The sequence below is a fragment of the Schistocerca gregaria genome, unplaced genomic scaffold, assembly GCF_023897955.1.
Source record: "Schistocerca gregaria isolate iqSchGreg1 unplaced genomic scaffold, iqSchGreg1.2 ptg000310l, whole genome shotgun sequence".
In the NCBI taxonomy this organism is placed as follows: domain Eukaryota; kingdom Metazoa; phylum Arthropoda; class Insecta; order Orthoptera; family Acrididae; genus Schistocerca; species Schistocerca gregaria.
In genome coordinates, this window is record NW_026061790.1 from 65,001 (window position 1) to 80,000 (window position 15,000).

The window sequence follows — 15,000 nt, forward strand, 5'->3', positions numbered from 1 at the left end:
TGGTAGTTCTCCTCGAAAATTAATTTTGCAAATTGTGACACTTGGTCAACTAGACATTGTAAAGTGTTATATTTCTCAGGGTTTCTCAGAATGTTCCTGACTGTTTGGTCTTGGATTTCAAGCCTTAGCTCTGAGGCGACTGGATCAAAGTCGGGACATTCAAACACTACGTGCTCGGGCGTCCCCACAGGGGCGCCACAAACGCACTCAGGTGTCGGACGACTTCCAATCCGATGGAGATACACAGGATATGGGCCGTGTCCTGTTAGAAAGTGTACAATGCCTTGAGAGGGGACGAAGTGTTTCATACGTATTCTTTCCTGAATACTTGGAAGGAGGTCATAGACACGCCTTCCTGTATCGGATGTATCCCATTGTTGTTGCCAGAGATTGATCGTTTTTTGTTTAATTTCTTTTACATTGTTGAGGTGTTCACCCATTATTAATGTGACTTGTTGGTGTTCTCGTTTGGAAAGCCAGTACATTGCAGCCTGCTGTCTGATTAACAGATCTAAAGGGCAGAGTCCCATGATTAGACACAGTGCATCTGTGGGTGTTGTACCAAATGCGCCTACACACCTTAGTATTACGTTGCGCTGTATCCTTCTTACCATAGTGGCAGGCTTGACCTGAGTGAGTTTGTGGGCCCAGGCACTGGAGCCGTATCCCACGATTGGTACCAAAACACAGTTATTATACATTTTTGTTGCAATCGGAGGGAGATGGAAACGCCGTTGGGCTATACTTATTAATTTGTTTAGTACTGCCAGAGCCTTAGAGGCAACGTGATTTGTGTGTGGGATGTAGCTCCAGGATTCGTCTATGAAGACGCCCAAGTACTTTGCAGCGCGTGTTCTTGCGACTATACGGTTATTTAACCTTATAATAGGATCTCTGGCTAGTCTGCCTTTTAACAAGATGATACTTGATTTTTGAGGCGCGATTTCCAGTTTTGAATTTTGACACCATTGTATCAGAATTTCGGATACATGGGCCGCTCTTGTCTCAATCTCGGCACGGCTGTCGCCCTCAACGAGAACGAGGAGGTCGTCTGCATACGCCACGACTCCTAATGTCATGTTGTTCCTTTCTAGTGTTTCCAGTAATGGGTCCATATTCACGTCCCAAAACAAAGGGCCGCACACAGAACCCTGCGGACAGCCCTTTGAGATGTTCTTAGACACCACGACACCAGGAGCCGTGATTCTGGCGACTCTATTTCTGCAGTAGTCCTTCAGACAACCATATAGCGCCGCCGGGCATTCCAATTCTCGAAGTCGAGAAAAGAGCGCCGGCCACCACAGATTGTCGAAGGCACCCGAAATATCCACCATAACTCCGAGGACGTACTTCCGCGTGGATGAGTGTACAATACTTACGACTTTGTTGATAGCGTCAGATGTTGACTTCCGAGCTCGGAATCCGTATTGCGAATCACTCATTCCACGTAGGACTCTATGACTAGACAGTCTAGAGACCAGCAGCTTCTCAAATGTCTTTCCCAAGACGTCCAGGAGACAGATAGGTCGGTAGGATTTGGGCAGCATTGGATCCTTATCAGGAGCCTTTTTGATAATAATAACTTCTGCCGTCTTCCAGCAGGTTGGGAAGACCTGTGTTTCCATACATCTGTTGTAAATTTTCGTGAGGCCCGGAGCCAGTTTGTTTGCAATGCATTGCAGAACTTCTGCAGGAATTGCATCCGGCCCCGGGGCCTTGCACTTTGCAAAGGAGCGAATAGCTGCCTTCACTTCCTCGATGGAGTAGGGGTACACCTGTACGTTGTTGTGGTAGTGTAGCTGGTCTTGCCGTCTTATTTCCTGCTGCATCTCGGTGTCTGTGTCAGGTCGATCGTCTGGGAGGAGCACCCTCAGTAGCTCCTCAGCGGTCTCTGACCAGTCCTGTGTCATTCTGTCTGTGTCACCGACTCGTACAGTCGAGAGATGCATTGGTGAATGGATTTTTTCTCTTACTATTTTGTACGGTGTACCCCATGGATCCAAAGTCAGGTGAGACTTTACAAAATCCTCCCAGCTCCGCTGGCGGTGTTGTCTGAGAGTTTCTTTGAAAAGCCATTTCCTTCTCCTATACTGGGCAAGATGGTAGTGCCGTTCCTCCTGGGTGAAGGACCTTTGATAGCTGCTTCGTGCTCTTCTCATAGACTGCCTGAGCCGGGTAAGCTCTGGAGTCCATGGAGAAGTCGCTTTTCGTATGAAGCGCCTTCGCGTCGGTATCGCCGCGGCCAAAGCCGCCCTGATTGAGACAATTAAGGCCCCTACGGCTTCCTCTACTTCAAAAGGACCGTCTCCCAGCTCCGGAGGATGAAACTCCGCCTCCAACAGGTCCCAGTCTGCTCTCCCGTAGTCATACTGCATTGTCCACCCCTCTAGCACATGCTCCCCTTGTGATGCTATTGTAAATTCAATAGCGTTATGATCACTGGTGGTTATGTTGTCGTTGACCTGCCAATTTTGGATATTGTTTACAATGTTTGTCGTGCAGAGCGTGACATCAATAGAGGATGCTGCCCCAGCTCTGCTCCTGTAGGTAGGAGGGTTGCCGGGGAGATTGACAACATTTAAATTATGTTCCATAATTATGTCTTCCAGTGCCAGTCCTCTTTGATCTTGAACTTGACTGTGCCATAGGGGGGATTTTGCGTTACTGTCCATTGATATTATAATTGCTTTGCCTGCTAGGGCTCGCAATACTGTAGATAACTGCCCAAGATAAATATTGATTGGATCCCTGTATTGACAATATATATTAATTATGTACCAAGATGTATTATAAAAGTTTATCTCCACAACTGTTACATGGGAAGTGCAATACTGTGTCAAGACAGTGGTTTTGATTAACTTGTTGTAGATGACAATTGCTGACATGGGGTTTGGACCCATTGATATTACCTGGGCAGTGACGGGAAAGCCTGTGACCTTGCCGGAGGCAGAGCCTGGCTCTTGAATTAACATAACATCGATATTTTTCTCTTCCGCTATCTTTCGGAGCTCCTGAGTTACAAGGGAGCTCCTCATAGCATTTATTTGTAAGACTTTTATCTTAATCCGGGTGTCTGGTGTAGAAATGGCTGTCAGGCCATACCTGGGCAGGATCAAAACCAATCCTGCCGTGCATCTTGACCATGTTTTTATAGGTCTTGTCGATATCGAACTCCCGACCCCGTCTGATATATAATTTTGACACTAGGTCTTGTAATTTTTCAAAGTCTGTGGGAATGTTTAACGCAGCGAGATGAATACAGTCTGCATCCTCCAGTGCCGGGAACGTGACCTTCTCTCCGCGAGGATGCCCGACCCTCACCAGCTGCCTCAGAGCCGCGTTTAGGGCTGTGGGTTCCTCCAGTCTTGACAGTCTTAACGTTTCCTCACAAATGGTGTATGTGTCTCCTGGTGGACACTGAGTGTACATTTTTCCAACTTGAATTGTTTCGACATCCTCTTGCGTCATTTTTGGAGTCTGCTGGTGCTCTGCTGCAGAGACTGGCGCGGCAGCCGACGACGACTCCGCCCCCGAGGACGAGCGGGAACCCCCGCTCCCGACGGATGAAGCCGCCCCGCCGGTCACCGCCGCCTCCCGGAAGCCTAGATGACCCCTCCCTGTAGCCAGGAAACCCCCGACCTGACAGGAGAAATCCGTCGACTCCGGCCGCTCTGTCGGAACAGGAAGTGTATAGGTCTCTCCCTCCTTGCGCGTGAGAAAGCCCCCACTCTGTGAAGAGGTAGACTCCAAGTTGGTCTGCTCGGTCGCCGGATCACCTGGAGGACTCCTCCTAATGGCCAGGAAGGACCCAACCTGGCAGGAGAAGTCCCGCATCTCCGGTCGCACGTCTGGAACTAAGACAGAATAGACCTGCCTCTCCTCCTCTCGCTCGTTGACCACCGAGGGCAGAGATTCCTGTGATTCCTTGAGCTTCCGCCACCGACCTGCATCTCGCAACTGCTTGCTAGGTGATTTTCGAGTGACTCTATAGCGCGTTGCCATAGTCTGTCCTCTGTATGAGCCGCTGTATCATTATTTTATAGGTTGCACACTCCTTACCAGGAGTGTTGCAGGTGCGTTTCCGGTATTTACAAGGGATGCAGGTGGGCGTTTCTCTGTCGCACTTTGTTTTGTCATGCTTTTCGCTTCCACAATTCCCACATACTGGGTTTAGGAAGCTACAGTATTTTGCAACATGTCCGTAATCGTGACATTTGGTACATTTAGCAAGGGCTGTATAGTCCTTGACGGATATTGCATTATAGCCTACGTATAATCTATTGGTTGTAATGATCTGTTTACGCAATTCCGGTGACACTTCAATGGCATGGTGCACAGTGTTTCGGTCACGAGGACCTGCCTTGAAGCGGACCTTGAATTGTTCTGTGAATTCTTCGCGAGTCATTTTGTCCTCAAAATTCTGTGCGTAAACACAGTCAGCCACGTCGTCCTGGGTCATATATGATGGTACGTCGTACATCATCATAAGTGGCCTTCGCTTTCTGGGCTTTTCGCATGTAAATGACTCCTGAATTTTAGTATTGTTCATTAGTTTGTCACTGTCCTCAGTAGAGGCCAGTTCGACTATCAATACGTTTTTTGTAGTCCTGATCTGATTTATTTTGATCTTATCTACTCTAGGGTTTATACTCTTTTCAAACTTGGCTTTTGCCGTCTTGACATCGTCCCCTTTCTTAGGCTTTATGAAGACTGTTGGGACAGCCTTCTGTACGTTCTGCTTTATCGTATCTTGCACCGTGCGTTTTATTGTGATTGGTGCTGCCGCAACTGCAGCATAAGACTTCTGGGGCTTTGCCGCCTCTTTTCTAAGGCGGTCATTTTCCGCCTTTATCTCTTCATATTGCCCCTCGAGCTTGGCATGCGCCAAAGCCCAGTTGGCAACTTCTTCTTTGATCACCCGAATTTGATCTGCGGTGATCTTTCCATGTTTAACGCTTCGGTCTAGAAGCCGAAGAAAATGCGCGTGTCGCTCCATGACGGAGACGTTTGATCTTGCATCGAATGGAGCGTCTTGCTCCGGTAGCGCCGTATCACTCTCCACGTTTTCTGCCATCATTGATTGAATTGAAGAGTGATAAATTGGAGGCCCGTCTCTTACCCCGGACCGGCCTCTCTGGCATGGGGGGGGCAAATTGCAGCTCGCTCACCAGTCCCGCCCCTTGACCAAGAGCTTTAAGAGCTGCTGGGTTTAGCACGCCGTTTCCAGCGCACTAGTGCCCTTCCACAACCACATCACTGGGGATTTCACCCGTCCCTCCCCGGCAAATGCCCACCGCATTCCGGAGAGGCGGATTCACCTCTCGGCCTTCGCCCCCTACTCGGCCGAGTTCCCACCTAAAGGCCAAGAACCCAGTCCTACCCAGGTGCTGGGTCGGTCCCCCAGACTTTCGGGGGTCTGGCCCCATCTAACCTAGCCGGGGACATGTCACCATGCCCCGGCTTGACGGAGCATGTCCGGGACATCCCGTTCACGGCGATGAGCCTTTGCCGGCTCGGGCCGTGATCCCTCCCCAGCGAATGTGGACGTGGGGTTTGCAGAGCTGAGATGTTGTTTGCCCTGCGAGGGACAGATCTTGTGTCCCTTGCGACGCAGCTTCCCCTGCGCCATGCACCCTTTGCTTTCGCCTTGGGTTGGGGGACCATTTAACGTCGTCCAGGACGTGAGGAACTGCAGCAGCCAGACCGCAGGGCCCCAGGATCGTCGTGAGACTTACCCTCATACCCTCGCCCAGCCGCCGCGCTCAACTCAGGAGAGACAGGTGGTGTGTCTCTCGTTACGCAGCTTCCCCTGCGCCACGCACCCTTTGCTTTCGCTTGGGTTGGGGGCACTTAACGTCTTGCCGCGACGGGAGTTTTACGTCCTACCTTGACACACGACAACCCTCACAAATCCACAGCCCAGAGATGTTGAAGGTGGTAGCTGGGTCTTATATTGTGGAGTTTGACATCATCGAGACGGTGCGGCACTCAAGCCCGAGTTACGTTCCCCAGGGGGGTCTCCACACGTACCGGGGGATCATGACCGACCATGTCTCACCCACCGCTTTTGCTAATTAACGGTGGGCCAGTGCGGACCGTGAGGATTGCAGTAGATAGGGACAGCGGGAATCTCGTTAATCCATTCATGCGCGTCACTAATTAGATGACGAGGCATTTGGCTACCTTAAGAGAGTCATAGTTACTCCCGCCGTTTACCCGCGCTTGCTTGAATTTCTTCACGTTGACATTCAGAGCACTGGGCAGAAATCACATTGCGTCAACACCCGCTAGGGCCATCGCAATGCTTTGTTTTAATTAGACAGTCGGATTCCCCCAGTCCGTGCCAGTTCTGAGTTGATCGTTGAATGGCGGCCGAAGAGAATCCGCGCACCCGCGCGCCCCCGGAGGAGCACGCTAAGGCGGACGCGGCCTCGCAGCAAGGAAGATCCGTGGGAGGCCAAGGCACGGGACCGAGCTCGGATCCTGCACGCAGGTTGAAGCACCGGGGCGCGAACGCCGCGCAGGCGCGCGCATCCTGCACCGCCGGCCAGCACGAGGCCAACCAACGGCGAGAGCAGACCACGCCCGCGCTAAACGCCCGCACTTACCGGCACCCCTACGGCACTCACCTCGCCCAGGCCCGGCACGTTAGCGCTGACCCACTTCCCGACCAAGCCCGACACGCCCCGATCCTCAGAGCCAATCCTTATCCCGAAGTTACGGATCCAATTTGCCGACTTCCCTTACCTACATTATTCTATCGACTAGAGGCTCTTCACCTTGGAGACCTGCTGCGGATATGGGTACGAACCGGCGCGACACCTCCACGTGGCCCTCTCCCGGAGTTTCAAGGTCCGAGGGGAAGATCGGGACACCGCCGCAACTGCGGTGCTCTTCGCGTTCCAAACCCTATCTCCCTGCTAGAGGATTCCAGGGAACTCGAACGCTCATGCAGAAAAGAAAACTCTTCCCCGATCTCCCGACGGCGTCTCCGGGTCCTTTTGGGTTACCCCGACGAGCATCTCTAAAAGAGGGGCCCGACTTATATCGGTTCCGCTGCCGGGTTCCGGAATAGGAACCGGATTCCCTTTCGCCCAACGGGGGCCAGCACAAAGTGCATCATGCTCTGACGGCCCCCATCAACATCGGATTTCTCCTAGGGCTTAGGATCGACTGACTCGTGTGCAACGGCTGTTCACACGAAACCCTTCTCCGCGTCAGCCCTCCAGGGCCTCGCTGGAGTATTTGCTACTACCACCAAGATCTGCACCGACGGCGGCTCCAGGCAGGCTCACGCCCAGACCCTTCTGCGCCCACCGCCGCGACCCTCCTACTCGTCAGGGCTTCGCGGCCGGCCGCGAGGACCGGCCATGACTGCCAGACTGACGGCCGAGTATAGGCACGACGCTTCAGCGCCATCCATTTTCAGGGCTAGTTGCTTCGGCAGGTGAGTTGTTACACACTCCTTAGCGGATTCCGACTTCCATGGCCACCGTCCTGCTGTCTTAAGCAACCAACGCCTTTCATGGTTTCCCATGAGCGTCGATTCGGGCGCCTTAACTCGGCGTTTGGTTCATCCCACAGCGCCAGTTCTGCTTACCAAAAGTGGCCCACTTGGCACTCCGATCCGAGTCGTTTGCTCGCGGCTTCAGCATATCAAGCAAGCCGGAGATCTCACCCATTTAAAGTTTGAGAATAGGTTGAGGTCGTTTCGGCCCCAAGGCCTCTAATCATTCGCTTTACCGGATGAGACTCGTACGAGCACCAGCTATCCTGAGGGAAACTTCGGAGGGAACCAGCTACTAGATGGTTCGATTAGTCTTTCGCCCCTATACCCAGCTCCGACGATCGATTTGCACGTCAGAATCGCTACGGACCTCCATCAGGGTTTCCCCTGACTTCGTCCTGGCCAGGCATAGTTCACCATCTTTCGGGTCCCAACGTGTACGCTCTAGGTGCGCCTCACCTCGCAATGAGGACGAGACGCCCCGGGAGTGCGGAGGCCGCCGCCCCGTGAAGGGCGGGGAAGCCCCATCCTCCCTCGGCCCGCGCAAGGCGAGACCTTCACTTTCATTACGCCTTTAGGTTTCGTACAGCCCAATGACTCGCGCACATGTTAGACTCCTTGGTCCGTGTTTCAAGACGGGTCGTGAAATTGTCCAAAGCTGAAGCGCCGCTGACGGGAGCGATTATTCCGCCCGAGAGCATCCCGAGCCAACAGCGGCGCGGGTCCGGGGCCGGGCCAGGTAGGTCCGTCATCCGGGAAGAACCGCGCGCGCTTGCCGGGAGCCCGAGCGCCCAAAGGGGCGAATCGACTCCTCCAGATATACCGCCGAGCAGCCAGCCAGGACACCGGGGCTCTGCCCAACAGACGCGAACCGAGGCCCGCGGAAGGACAGGCTGCGCACCCGGGCCGTAGGCCGGCACCCAGCGGGTCGCGACGTCCTACTAGGGGAGAAGTGCGGCCCACCGCACACCGGAACGGCCCCACCCCGCGCCGAGTGGAAAGGCAACCGGACACGACCCCGCCGCGGATTGCTCCGCGCGGGCGGCCGGCCCCATCTGCCGAGGGCGGGGGCCAGTGGCCGGATGGGCGTGAATCTCACCCGTTCGACCTTTCGGACTTCTCACGTTTACCCCAGAACGGTTTCACGTACTTTTGAACTCTCTCTTCAAAGTTCTTTTCAACTTTCCCTCACGGTACTTGTTCGCTATCGGTCTCGTGGTCATATTTAGTCTCAGATGGAGTTTACCACCCACTTGGAGCTGCACTCTCAAGCAACCCGACTCGAAGGAGAGGTCCCGCCGACGCTCGCACCGGCCGCTACGGGCCTGGCACCCTCTACGGGCCGTGGCCTCATTCAAGTTGGACTTGGGCTCGGCGCGAGGCGTCGGGGTAGTGGACCCTCCCAAACACCACATGCCACGACAGGCGGCAGCCTGCGGGGTTCGGTGCTGGACTCTTCCCTGTTCGCTCGCCGCTACTGGGGGAATCCTTGTTAGTTTCTTTTCCTCCGCTTAGTAATATGCTTAAATTCAGCGGGTAGTCTCGCCTGCTCTGAGGTCGTTGTACGAGGTGTCGCACGCCACACCGCCAGCCGGCTGTGCACGCTACCGAGAAAGTACCGGTATGCGAACCGCCAGGCGACGGGCGCGCATCGCACGTTTAAGGAGACGCGGCCGGCCACACAGGCGACCACGACACTCCCACGTCTCCGAAGCGGGACAAACGCCGCGCGCTTCAGTATACGTAGCCGACCCTCAGCCAGACGTGGCCCGGGAACGGAATCCATGGACCGCAATGTGCGTTCGAAACGTCGATGTTCATGTGTCCTGCAGTTCACATGTCGACGCGCAATTTGCTGCGTTCTTCATCGACCCACGAGCCGAGTGATCCACCGTCCTGGGTGATCTTTTCCTTTTCAGTCTCCCACTGTCTCTTTCAAGACAGTAGCATTTGCGGGACTGAGGCGTCTGACGGCCCCTGTTCCACTATTTTTTTGTGTCCAACGGCCTCACAGCCGATGGGCGTCGTACGGCTCCACACCGGAGCGGACAGGCACTCGGGCGAACGTCATTCAAAACCGGCGCCAGGCGCCAGGTACCGCAGGCCAGCCGCTCCAGAGCTTCAGCGCTCGTACCACACAACAACAACACTTCCGCTAGTTTTGAGAGGCACGCGTGGTTCCGCACGCGGCGCACGGCCACTGCCGTACAGGTAGCGTGTTGCGCGACACGACACGCACATCGAAAGACATGCAGTCTAGTCGGTAATGATCCTTCCGCAGGTTCACCTACGGAAACCTTGTTACGACTTTTACTTCCTCTAAATGATCAAGTTTGGTCATCTTTCCGGTAGCATCGGCAACGACAGAGTCGATGCCGCGTACCAGTCCGAAGACCTCACTAAATCATTCAATCGGTAGTAGCGACGGGCGGTGTGTACAAAGGGCAGGGATGTAATCAACGCGAGCTTATGACTCGCGCTTACTGGGAATTCCTCGTTCATGGGGAACAATTGCAAGCCCCAATCCCTAGCACGAAGGAGGTTCAGCGGGTTACCCCGACCTTTCGGCCTAGGAAGACACGCTGATTCCTTCAGTGTAGCGCGCGTGCGGCCCAGAACATCTAAGGGCATCACAGACCTGTTATTGCTCAATCTCGTGCGGCTAGAAGCCGCCTGTCCCTCTAAGAAGAAAAGTAATCGCTGACAGCACGAAGGATGTCACGCGACTAGTTAGCAGGCTAGAGTCTCGTTCGTTATCGGAATTAACCAGACAAATCGCTCCACCAACTAAGAACGGCCATGCACCACCACCCACCGAATCAAGAAAGAGCTATCAATCTGTCAATCCTTCCGGTGTCCGGGCCTGGTGAGGTTTCCCGTGTTGAGTCAAATTAAGCCGCAGGCTCCACTCCTGGTGGTGCCCTTCCGTCAATTCCTTTAAGTTTCAGCTTTGCAACCATACTTCCCCCGGAACCCAAAAGCTTTGGTTTCCCGGAGGCTGCCCGCCGAGTCATCGGAGGAACTGCGGCGGATCGCTGGCTGGCATCGTTTATGGTTAGAACTAGGGCGGTATCTGATCGCCTTCGAACCTCTAACTTTCGTTCTTGATTAATGAAAACATACTTGGCAAATGCTTTCGCTTCTGTTCGTCTTGCGACGATCCAAGAATTTCACCTCTAACGTCGCAATACGAATGCCCCCGCCTGTCCCTATTAATCATTACCTCGGGTTCCGAAAACCAACAAAATAGAACCGAGGTCCTATTCCATTATTCCATGCACACAGTATTCAGGCGGGCTTGCCTGCTTTAAGCACTCTAATTTGTTCAAAGTAAACGTGCCGGCCCACCGAGACACTCAACAAAGAGCACCCTGGTAGGATTTAAACGGGGTCCGCCTCGGGACGCGAAAGCACCCCTTCGGCTCGCCCCACCGGCAGGACGTCCCACGATACATGCCAGTTAAACACCGACGGGCGGTGAACCAACAGCGTGGGACACAAATCCAACTACGAGCTTTTTAACCGCAACAACTTTAATATACGCTATTGGAGCTGGAATTACCGCGGCTGCTGGCACCAGACTTGCCCTCCAATAGATACTCGTTAAAGGATTTAAAGTGTACTCATTCCGATTACGGGGCCTCGGATGAGTCCCGTATCGTTATTTTTCGTCACTACCTCCCCGTGCCGGGAGTGGGTAATTTGCGCGCCTGCTGCCTTCCTTGGATGTGGTAGCCGTTTCTCAGGCTCCCTCTCCGGAATCGAACCCTGATTCCCCGTTACCCGTTACAACCATGGTAGGCGCAGAACCTACCATCGACAGTTGATAAGGCAGACATTTGAAAGATGCGTCGCCGGTACGAGGACCGTGCGATCAGCCCAAAGTTATTCAGAGTCACCAAGGCAAACGGACCAGACAAGCCAATCCGATTGGTTTTGATCTAATAAAAGCGTCCCTTCCATCTCTGGTCGGGACTCTGTTTGCATGTATTAGCTCTAGAATTACCACAGTTATCCAAGTAACGTGGGTACGATCTAAGGAACCATAACTGATTTAATGAGCCATTCGCGGTTTCACCTTAATGCGGCTTGTACTGAGACATGCATGGCTTAATCTTTGAGACAAGCATATGACTACTGGCAGGATCAACCAGGGAGCTGCGTCAACTAGAGCTGAGCAGCCGGCCGCCCGGGAGTGTGTCCCGGGGGCCCGCGCGAACACGCAAGCGTCCGCTCAATTATTCTGCAAACAGGAGGAGGCCGAGCTCCCCTGCACGATACACCTCGAAACCCTCTCAGGTCCCGGCGGCGCGCAGCGCCGTCCTAGGTACTTGGTCGGTTTCGAGAGAGGCGCAATCGCCCGGAGTTAGGCGAGTAGACGGTTTTAGTGCGAACACCCTTGCTCCCAACTGAGCTTGCCGCTGCCGACAGAGGCCCGGGAGCGTGCTGTCGTGGCATTGCCGGCGGGAGACAACACGCGCCACCTATGGTGACCGGCAGCTCCAACGCCAGCGCCACACAAGGGCAAAGCCCCACTTGGGTGCAGAAGCGAACTCTCCCAGCACAGCGCACGCGCCAACACGTCCGCACAACTGCGATACAAACCACCTGCGAGAACCGCTGGGGCGACCGAGCAGCAGACGGCGTCGCGGCGCCGAGTGCCAGGCGGCGGCGCATCCTCAACGCACACAGTCCTCAATCAGACCAGCACACTGCAGATGTCCACCGCGCTTCGCACCGGGCTCGGCTGAACCAACTTTGGCCGCCAGGCGCCGCGTGCAGGGTGCGCCGCAGCGTAGCTGCACCGCCTGCCGGGCCCGTCGGCTGGCGCTCCTGCCACTCGGCGCCCCCCACCAGCCGCCTGTTGCGCGTGCGCCCACGCAGCGCGCGGCCAACACGCCGGGCGGCCCCCCTTCACCGGCCGGGAACAGTCCCACCAAGCCACCGCCGCGTATCGCTTCATACCCACATGGACCTAGTCACGTGTGTGGATGTGGCGGGTACCGCTGAAACAACCGGTTAATAGCTGTACCGATCGTCGCCATCACAGATTCACCTCCAGCGTGAACAACCGCTCAACAACGGATTTCCAGTTCATTTGCGTATCTTGGGCAGTAAACGTAGATGTCCACCTACATTTGCGAATTCAACAATTCTTGCATGCCAGGATGTCATGTGTCACGACACGCTACATCAGACCACATACACACTGCGACATGTGCAGAAGAGAACACGTGGAAGGTGGCCCGCGCACGTATGCGATGTCCCTTCCGCGATCCACTGTCAACCGGCATCTGCGGCATGTCCCAGATATGGAACGCGGTCCACCAGGGTAGCACTTTGTGTGAGGCAATACGACAAAGTCGGAATACACGCGTCACTACATCAGACGGCTCACGCTGACCTGACCTGACCTGACCTGACCTGACCTGACTCACCGCACCACCACCCCCAGCGACCCAGGGTGACATACAATGCGTTCGTACGTTCCTCCCACACGCCTCTACGGCGTACCACAGTGCAACCTAGCTGTTATTGGGAGACGAGACAAGTAGCATCGAGCACAACATATGGAAATTGAGATTCGACACCGTTGGGCACAGCCAGCGTACGGTCACACGTATCACACTACTTCACTCTGTACGTAACGACCGATGATCGGTACAGCGTGTGGGTTACGCGTACGACATCAGCGGACAATGGACACAGACCATACCACGACGTACACTGAGGGCGTCGACATCTGAATGCAACTGAACAGCTGCGAGGCTCATTTAACACTCAAACGCCAGACCGACCAGCTTGAGAGGACAGAGACACAAAGAGGGGGACAGAGGGGGGGGGGGCGGCGATATAGTCCTATTGCAGTACAATTGACAGTGGATAGCGGGAATATGTGGAAAGTAAGCAACACTCGCAAGACATCTACATGAGGATAACAACGACACCAGAGATTCCGAGCAGTGAACTATGTTAGGCAAAGGGACAACGTGGGTTAGGTTAAGGGACAACGTGGGTTAGGTTAAGGGACAACGTGGGTTAGGTTAAGGGACAACGTGGGTTAGGTTAAGGGACAACGTGGGTTAGGTTAAGGGACAACGTGGGTTAGGTTAAGGGACAACGTGGGTTAGGTTAAGGGACAACGTGGGTTAGGTTAAGGGACAACGTGGGTTAGGTTAAGGGACAACGTGGGTTAGGTTAAGGGACAACGTGGGTTAGGTTAAGGGACAACGTGGGTTAGGTTAAGGGACAACGTGGGTTAGGTTAAGGGACAACGTGGGTTAGGTTAAGGGACAACGTGGGTTAGGTTAAGGGACAAATTGAGTTAGGTTAAGGGACAACGTGGGTTAGGTTAAGGGACAAATTGAGTTAGGTTAAGGGACAAATTGAGTTAGGTTAAGGGACAAATTGAGTTAGGTTAAGGGACAAATTGAGTTAGGTTAAGGGACAACGTGGGTTAGGTTAAGGGACAAATTGAGTTAGGTTAAGGGACAAATTGAGTTAGGTTAAGGGACAAATTGAGTTAGGTTAAGGGACAAATTGAGTTAGGTTAAGGGACAAATTGAGTTAGGTTAAGGGACAAATTGAGTTAGGTTAAGGGACAAATTGAGTTAGGTTAAGGGACAACTTGAGTTAGGTTAAGGGACAACTTGAGTTAGGTTAAGGGACAACTTGAGTTAGGTTAAGGGACAACTTGAGTTAGGTTAAGGGACAACTTGAGTTAGGTTAAGGGACAACTTGAGTTAGGTTAAGGGACAACTTGAGTTAGGTTAAGGGACAACTTGAGTTAGGTTAAGGGTCAACTTGAGTTAGGTTAAGGGACAACTTGAGTTAGGTTAAGGGACAACTTGAGTTAGGTTAAGGGACAACTTGAGTTAGGTTAAGGGACAACTTGAGTTAGGTTAAGGGACAACTTGAGTTAGGTTAAGGGATAATGTGGTACAACCAGAGTTAGGTTAAGCGATAATGTGGTACAGCCACAGTTAGGTTAAGCGATAATGTGGTACAGCCACAGTTAGGTTAAGCGATAATGTGGTACAGCCACAGTTAGGTTAAGCGATAATGTGGTACAGCCACAGTTAGGTTAAGCGATAATGTGGTACAGCCACAGTTAGGTTAAGCGATAATGTGGTACAGCCACAGTTAGGTTAAGCGATAATGTGGTACAGCCACAGTTAGGTTAAGCGATAATGTGGTACAGCCACAGTTAGGTTAAGCGATAATGTGGTACAGCCACAGTTAGGTTAAGCGATAATGTGGTACAGCCACAGTTAGGTTAAGCGATAATGTGGTACAGCCACAGTTAGGTTAAGCGATAATGTGGTACAGCCACAGTTAGGTTAAGCGATAATGTGGTACAGCCACAGTTAGGTTAAGCGATAATGTGGTACAGCCACAGTTAGGTTAAGCGATAATGTGGTACAGCCACAGTTAGGTTAAGCGATAATGTGGTACAGCCACAGTTAGGTTAAGCGATAAAGTTGGTTACATTT

General features: G+C 53.3%; 2 non-coding genes and 1 pseudogene across 2 annotated transcripts; all 3 read right to left on the reverse strand.

Annotated features, from left to right (window-relative positions):
- Positions 1–6,060: 6,060 nt before the first annotated feature.
- LOC126305434 (large subunit ribosomal RNA) lies at positions 6,061–9,067 on the reverse strand (annotated as a pseudogene).
- A 188-nt stretch (positions 9,068–9,255) lies between these two features.
- On the reverse strand, positions 9,256–9,410 carry LOC126305299 (5.8S ribosomal RNA). Its single transcript, XR_007553367.1, has one exon. It is a non-coding gene; the product is annotated as a 5.8S ribosomal RNA (ribosomal RNA).
- Positions 9,411–9,771: 361 nt separating this feature from the next.
- On the reverse strand, positions 9,772–11,664 carry LOC126305346 (small subunit ribosomal RNA). The gene has a single exon (XR_007553410.1). It is a non-coding gene; the product is annotated as a small subunit ribosomal RNA (ribosomal RNA).
- Positions 11,665–15,000: the final 3,336 nt, after the last annotated feature.